The sequence below is a fragment of the Sinocyclocheilus anshuiensis genome, unplaced genomic scaffold (assembly GCF_001515605.1).
Source record: "Sinocyclocheilus anshuiensis isolate Anshui unplaced genomic scaffold, SAMN03320099.WGS_v1.1 scaffold207, whole genome shotgun sequence".
Classification (NCBI taxonomy): Eukaryota; Metazoa; Chordata; class Actinopteri; order Cypriniformes; family Cyprinidae; genus Sinocyclocheilus; species Sinocyclocheilus anshuiensis.
Window position 1 is genome coordinate 3,189,948 of NW_015551045.1, and position 7,449 is coordinate 3,197,396.

Sequence of the window (7,449 nt, forward strand, 5' to 3'; positions counted from 1 at the left end):
ATATTATATGTGTATGTTTGTGTATTACATGCTGGTATCTTTGTAGTAGTAGTATGTATACTCACTGAATATTCTTAAAAAGGTTGTTGGTTGTTTTTTTTCTCTTATGGATTTGATTTTGATGGTTCTGTAAACGTGACAGTGACAGACATTTTACTGATGCTGTTTTTTATAAGCTGTAAATCTCTGAATGTACATACATGCCAATGTAAAATGACGGTGTGAAATAAAAGGGAGAATCTCGAAATATTATGATTCTTTAAACAATATGATCATGAAATCTAGAGTGACACACATAAATTATTACAGAATGTTTCTTTTCTCACTTTTCTCTCCTTAACTAAATTCAGTTTGGAATCTGTTTAGAAATCAAACCTCTAACATCTTAAACGCTGTAACATGTTGCATGGGCCACACTTGCAAAAAGCTATATTCCTTTTGGTCATTTACATGCAGATTCTCCGTCTAGAATGTTTCTGTGAATGTCAAGTAGCTCCCTGGTTGAACAGTCTGGCGCTTAGACTTTAAGTAGAAAAGGTGTCATAAAGATGAGCTTTTCCAGATGAAATAGAAATGTGACCCTGGAGCACAAAAGCAGTCTTAAGTCGCTGGGGTATATTTGTAGCAATAGCCAAAAATACATCGTATGGGTCAAAATTATCGATTTTTCTTTTATGCCAAAAATCATTAGGATATTAAATAAAGATCATGTTCCATGAAGATATTTTGTAAATTTCCTACTGTAAATATATCAAAACTTAATTTTTGATTAGTAATATGCATTGCTAAGAACTTAATTTGGACAACTTTAAAGATGATTTTCTCAATATTTAGATTTTTTTGCACCCTCAGATTCCAGATTTTCAAATAGTTGTATCTCGGCCAAATATTGATTGGTCACAAATATGAATATTTTGGCGGTAGTTTGGAAGAACTGAAACTGGGTTGAGGGTTGTTTTAACTGTAGTCCTGTCCAACACTCTGTTGTGTTTAGCAGATTTTTTACAAGTTAAGCCACACTGGTGTTGACTAATCTTGCCTTACTGTATTAATGTAAAACTAATTGCATAGCATCTCTATGTGTGACGATAAAATACATCACATGGTGTTTTATTTGTTGTCACTAGGTGGCACAGGTGTCCTTGTTGAACTGCAGACAGTTTTATTGAACAGACAGACCTTAGTCTCTTTAGATGTGAAACTGGTCAAGCAGAGCAGACTGAATACGCTTACCTAGAGGTGTATAAAAATATAATTATACATAATGAATTATGATATTTAATATTTGTTGTATTTACTGTTGTATAAAAGCAGTAAGTCACTCAAGGCTGACTCAAGGCAGCAGATATGAGTGCAGTTGAGTTTCTTCATATTTATTGTTGGAAAATTAGCTGTTCTGAAGCGATCAGCGAAATGGCCCAATGCAGTCATGCTCACATACTCTTGACAATATTTTTTACAGCACTTCTGTCCTCGAGAAATGAAATCTCACGGTCTCTAGACATTGTCCAACATATGGAAGTGCAAATTCTCATATAGAGTAAATATCCTTTATTTTATCCAATATTGCTACGTACAGTGGACCGTAAAGTAATACCATTTTGTATCAAGGCGAGGTCTAACACTCCACTAAAATAGAATGGCTTGTGTGTGTGTGTGTGTGTGTAAAAGCACTTATCCTGGGATTGGAAGCAAGCAGATAATATCAAAGATGTGCTCTGAGACTGATGGAGCGAGCAAAGACTTCTCTCCCTCCTTGCGCATCAACACAGTGGTTATTACTCCTGGCAGAACACTGTCATTTATTTAGTGTGAAGACAAGTTGACTGTAAACCTGAAGCCTCTATAAATCTGAAATGGTGGCTGGGGGAAGGGGTTCTGTCTGTCTGTGTGTAGGAAGTGAGTTTATGAGTGTGTGTTTGGAGGGCATTGTGTTTGATGAGATGCCTAAGGGACCTTGGGCCCCTGGATATATTTATGGCAGAGGGGCCAATGAGGTAGTGGACAATGACGTCCCAGAGACTGACAGTGTTTAATTAACACCTCCAAAATAGGCAGGACAGAGCTCACCCGGTTTCACCAGCCCACCAAATAGGCTGGTGGTTTGGATCTTAGACATATGAGATCTGACTCGCTCCTACTTTAAAGCTGCTGTGCTTAATGTATTGTATGTTAAAATACATTTTCCTATTCTAGATCAATATGCAGAGACAACCAGAAGTAGGATGACTTTCTGAAAAGTGTAAACATTAAATGTGCTGACTGAGTGGTGCTATCAAAAGTCTGAAATGGGGAGTTTTAGGTGCTTTATCAGGCATTGCAGGCATGATGAAATGAAAACGAGACCAATCGGACCAATCACGGCAGATTAGCATCACGCAAAGGAGGGGTTTGGAAAAATGAATCGTTTAGCGAATGGTTTGGGAGTCGTTGAGCAAGTAAGGTAAAAATAAATGCATATTATAAGACAATGAAAGTGTTTTTTGACCTTGCATGCATGTCAACCTGTTGTTGGGGACTCCCAAAACCAAAATTTGAACTTTTCTGTAACAAAGTTCGAGGGAAGGAAGGAAGAAGTCGGAGTCGGCGTGACTGAGGCTCGTGGTAATTTATTCAATTGACTCAAAATAACAAAACAGGCAGGCGCTCCGGCGCTTCAAATAAACACAACTATCCAGCACTTCGGCGATTTCTCTAGACAACAGTCTTCCACCCACGAGTCCTCAGTCTGGCTCTTTCTCCCTCTCTGTTTCTCCCTGCGGCCTTTTACGGTCTCTCGAGGCCAATCACTGAAATGAGAAGCAGGTGAATGTCATTTTGCACTTGACCTACTTACTCACCGCTCGTCTCCGACTGCTCTCTCCCGCTGCAGACTCCACTAAACCACGCCCCCCTCGCCACAATTTCATTACCCATAATAGGGGCACTTTAAAGAAAGATGTGGGTCAAGACAACAGGTGGACATTTTAAGGTTCTGCACTGTTTCATGCAAAGTTTTGCAGTCAGTTGCCTCAAAGTTAGCCATAGTGATTAACCTCCTATGCTGCTGTGGTGGGGGCTGACTAATTTCAGAGCTACAAAAGTATTTTATCACTGATATGTCAAAAAGGCCAAAATGGGACTCTTAATTAGTTCACTGAAACCACTCAGAAACTGTTAGGACATATGCTTATGCTCTCCAGGAAAAGTTGGAGAGGGTTTTAAAAAGAGACCACAATCATGCACCTTAACCAGAAGTTGTTCTGAAGAAAAAGCTGGTATTGGGTTTGTTTGATAGCTGGGAAATTAAAGAGGACTGTTAAGAATGTCCTTGAAGGATGGGAAAGAAGCTGCACTCACCTGGTCAGCGTAAGGTGAAAATAATGTGCCAGCCCCAGCTGTCTTTTTACGCGTTGCATCGTGCCGCGTAAACATAAAACCATGTCTGCATTTGTGATTGGAGAAATGACAAACAACAAGCGCTACTCTACACTGCTCAAAACTCGCGTTTGAATCATCAGTGGCAAATCCTTTAAATATGAAAACGTACTTACAGTCTGTGAGTCAGAACAGCCGGCATTGTAGTCTACTCTTCCAGGATCAGGAAACAGTCCTCCATAAAATGTGCTGCACACATCTGAATATTTGGGTTGAACTGTTCTGGAACAGTGTTGTAAATACAACTTAACCACTGATTTCTAGTCGTGTCCTCTTTTGGAAGACCAAACAAAGTAGTTTAGCTTTCACAACGAAACACACAGCGTCACACATGGCGGGCTTGAGTGAGGAACGGCTGGCGGGCTAGGGTGAGCAGAGGCCGGTGGGCTAGAGTGAGGAACGGCCGGTGGGCTTGCGCCAACCACATGTGACGACCCCGGGCTGGACTCCGCTTTGTCCACGGTGAAAGTCTATCCGGCGATCCACAGCGCGAAGTTGATGTATTTCATTAGCGATCAGCACGGATCAGCTCCAGGCATGACGAAGCGGCTATCATCCTCTTTTGGAAGGCCAAACAAAGTAGCTTCGCTTTCACAATGAAACACAGTGTCTCCACGGCATGGCGGCGGCTGGGCGGCGTTATGCAAATCTTGCCACATCGTGGGGGCGTGTTAGAATGAGCCGTTTAGGTAGGCGTGGTTGACTCTTAACTTTATAAAGAATATCTCTTTGGATTTGAGACTTTAGTCTTTGCAACTTTACAGATCTTCTTTATGCACCAAGAGCTTGTTACACTTCAAAGAGAAAGGAAAAATTGAAATCGCATCATATGACCCCTTTAAAAAGCCTGCACAGGGTTATTAAAAAAATAGCAGCCCCTCAAGAGGAGCTGTTTAAAATGGTCCACCTTGATAAAGAAATGAGGGTAGAGCCAAGGTAAATGTAGCTTCCAGTCCCCACTGAATGATAGTAATGGTATATATATATAGCCTATTTGATACTCCTGTGGCCAGCCTGGCCACACAAGTCTCGCAGCCAAGGGTGCTGGTGACCAGGACTCTGACCATATTGAGTCAGCATGGTGATAGTACGTGTGTAGATATGTCAGCATTGATTCATATTCAGTCTGCCTCATCTGAGGTCTGGGGCAACCCAGTTACTAGCCAGGCATTCGATAACTGCTTGCTATTAATGCAAAAATGGATTGGAGATCCCAGTGGTTGATTGTCTGGAGACCAGTGTGGAGTGTATGGGGCAGGCCTCATGTAAATGTGTGTTTGTTTTTAAGGATTCAGAACAGCAAGGAGAGGTGGGAGTTCCTGGCATCATTGGCATGAACATATTGGGGGACCCTATGGGACTACTTATGGCACACAAAGAGGTGACCAAGCTAAACCGCATAGAGTGTCTGGAGAGGATGCCTGTGTGACTGTACTGGCAGCCACTCAGAGGGAGACAAACAATATAGCTCCAGCAGGTAGAAAAGGTTATGTCAAGGTGGCAGGGTCCAAGAAAGTTACCATTCTGCCATACACTTGGGTAATTGTACAAGGGTGTTATCCGAACTCCAGTTAAGAGTCATTGTCAAGCTTAGTGGAGTCCACAACAGGGGTAAATCTGCCAAGTGGGGTTCTGGTTGCTAATGACCCTGGCAAAAGAAGGTGCCAGTTCGGATATTAAATGTCACTAGAAAGTAAGTTAGGCTTCCATTCAGAGCTAGGCTTGATGAAGGCAAGGATCTACCTGAAAGACCCGATAATTTTTGAGGAGCAACAGGATGCTCTCTGTGTACTGGTTAAAAATGAGCAATCCAGTTCTCATGATGGATTATCTGAGCCTTTACCAATCCCAATAGAGGTTAATCTGGAACTTTTGCTGGCCAAACATGTGTTGAAATTGAGGGCACTTCTAGAGAAACAATGTGTTTTTAAGCCAGAGAGTGACTATTGGCCACACCATTGCCTTTACTCATTGCATCTCTACTAGTGATGCCCAGCCCATAAGATGACACTACAGACACATCCCACCACAAGTCTTTCAAGAAATCAACATGTACAGGACCTTGTTTCCCAGAGCATCCTTAAGTAGTGTTGCAGTCAAGCGGCAACCTCCTGCTCTCTCTCGTGAAGCCAACAAGGAAGTGACTTAAACTATCACGGACACTACGTCCGTGTTTTTATACAGTCTATGGTTGCAGTCCATGGGTTTTCCCTACAATAATTGTTGTTGAGAAGGATTTTTCTGTGATTACAGAAGGCTGAATCAGGTAACCTGTAAAAATGCGTACGCTCTCCCTCGAGTGGAGTAATCATTTGATGCCCTAAGAAATGCCATGATCAAGTAAAGACAGCAGTGACTACTCTATTTGGGTTATTTGAGTAGACCTGCAGGCCATTTGGGTTATGCAACGCCTCTGTGACATTTCAATGCCTAATGGGGGTGGTCCTTGGACATTTGACGATAGACACGCTCTCTCTTCAAGAAAAGAGTCAAGTTTCTAGGTCATGTTCTGTCCAAATTGGGTACTCAAGTAGACCAGGAAAAAGTACAGGTGTTGGAGACCTGGAGATCTCTAGCTGCTGCATTTTGGACCAGCTGGAGTTTGTTTATTAAGCGCGCAGGGCAACTACCCAATAAAGCATTACAATAATCCAGCCTTGAGGTCATGAATGCATAAATGAACTTTTCTGCATCTGACATTGACAGCATGTTGTAATTTAGAGATATTTTTAAGATGGAAAAATTTGCAAATGAAAGATTGCTATCAAAGAGCACACCCAGATTCCTAACTGACAATGAAGACAACGAAGTGCTGCCATTGCTAGAGAGTATTCTAGGTCATTGCGCATTAGGGGGCCTGTTAAAACTTAAATGGCTTGGGGAGGCAATAGAGATGCTGCCTCCCACTGTAACTTTAACCACTGGGGTCGCTGTTGGAAAGTGTTGGACAAATTTGTGATTTATACACAGTTTTAATGTTGTATTTGCAATATTTTTGTTGCTGTTTTTGTACTGAGTTATTTTCTTATTCAATTTTTTGAGCAGGCACTACCTCCCTTGCCTTCTCTTGGTACCATTGGTTTATACAAAATTTATACAAATATGTTTATAATATAAGGGATTTGCAAAGACTTATAGTAAAACTGTACATAAGTAAATACCTTTACATTTTAGATGCTGTTGATATGGCCATAATTGTACTGTATGTTTGAGAGTCTATCCAAAAATATGAAAAGTTTATGTACATAAACGGCATGTATGAGTAGTTCATATATGAGCGGCTGGCCAGGTTTACATGGTAAGGTGACTTATCTTGGTGCCAACATCATGATAGGAAAGCTCATAATAAAATCATGATGTGACAAACATAAATGTATAGTCATGATTTAAAAAAAGTAGTGCTATAAAAATAGATTTTGATGTCAAAGAGAGTGATATAGGGACAAGGTTGACACATTTCTTTCATCAAACAAGTACATCTAGAGTTCTGCATCATAAATCTGTTCTAAAGCTGTCAATCATTTCAGATATGTAATTCCCTAAGTGTTTGAAATAACATCACTATGCAGGGTGGGCGCCCTCATTGCTCATGTCGATCCTGCCCCTGATCCACTCCTCCTTACCCCCCACACTTGGAGAGTATTTACATCTTCAATTCTGCTCCAAGATTTATTTGCCCAATACAAAGAGTACTTATTTTGATGATCGTAACAGTCGACTCCGAGGAATCACAGGATACATCACCACCCCAGTGCCCTTCTGTAATAACCTGTGCTGATTTAATAAATCATAGTATGCATGGGTACAAAAAAGATGAATGTGGCAGTTATAGGCAAGAGCCGTAGTTACATAGATGGGAGGGTGGGTTTGGTAGTGAGTACTGAATCTTGATTGGCTAATTGTTGTTGGCTAGTGGTGCTGCGGCAGCATTTCCTTTGGGGTCATTTAAAGGGATAGTTCATCCAAAAATGAAAATTGTATGTTTATCTGCTTACCCCCAGGGCATCCAAGATGTAGGTGACTTTGTTTCTT